The following is a 634-nucleotide window of genomic DNA, read 5'->3' on the forward strand; positions in this document are numbered from 1 at the left end:
GAGATGAGGCCCATGAAGGGGGTTTACTTCGACAGGACGCAGAAGAGCTGGATAGGGTCTTTTTATGAAGAAAGAAGACAAATAAAGAAAAGATTCAAAGTGGCCACTTATGGGTACCACACCGCTAAGGCCCTGGCCATCAACGTGCGGCTGGGGTTCGAGAGAAAGGCGCGCATGCGCGGCGAAGAGGGGCCCCCCGCTGCTGCTGCTGCTGCAGCGCATGCAGAGCGGCTGCTGGCGGGGGCCACGGAAGCAGCACTTGCTGCTGGCGAAGCTGGGATCGACTCCCACAAGGAGGCGCAGCTGCGGCTGCTGCTGCACAGCGCAGCAAGTGGCGCCACTGCCCACCTGCCGCGCAGCGAGCTGCTGCAGCAGGTCCTCAGGCGCCAGCCCAAGGCCTACGACGACAAGAAGCAGCCCCACAGGCTCCCTGCTGCTGCTGCTGCTGCTGCTGCTGCTGCGGCGCCCGCCCCCGCTAGGGCCTCGGGGGGCCCCCTCGCCCTCCTCACGCCCAGGGGCCCTCCCTACGACCCGCAGAAGCAGCCGGGGGCCCTGGCCTGCGGCCCGGGGCTCCCGCAGCAGCCCCACAGGTGGCCTGCTGCTGCTGCTGCTGCTGCTGCTGCTGCTGCCGCTG

Source organism: Eimeria tenella, genomic scaffold, assembly GCF_000499545.2.
Source record: "Eimeria tenella Houghton genomic scaffold, Eth_scaff3348, whole genome shotgun sequence".
Classification (NCBI taxonomy): Eukaryota; Apicomplexa; class Conoidasida; order Eucoccidiorida; family Eimeriidae; genus Eimeria; species Eimeria tenella.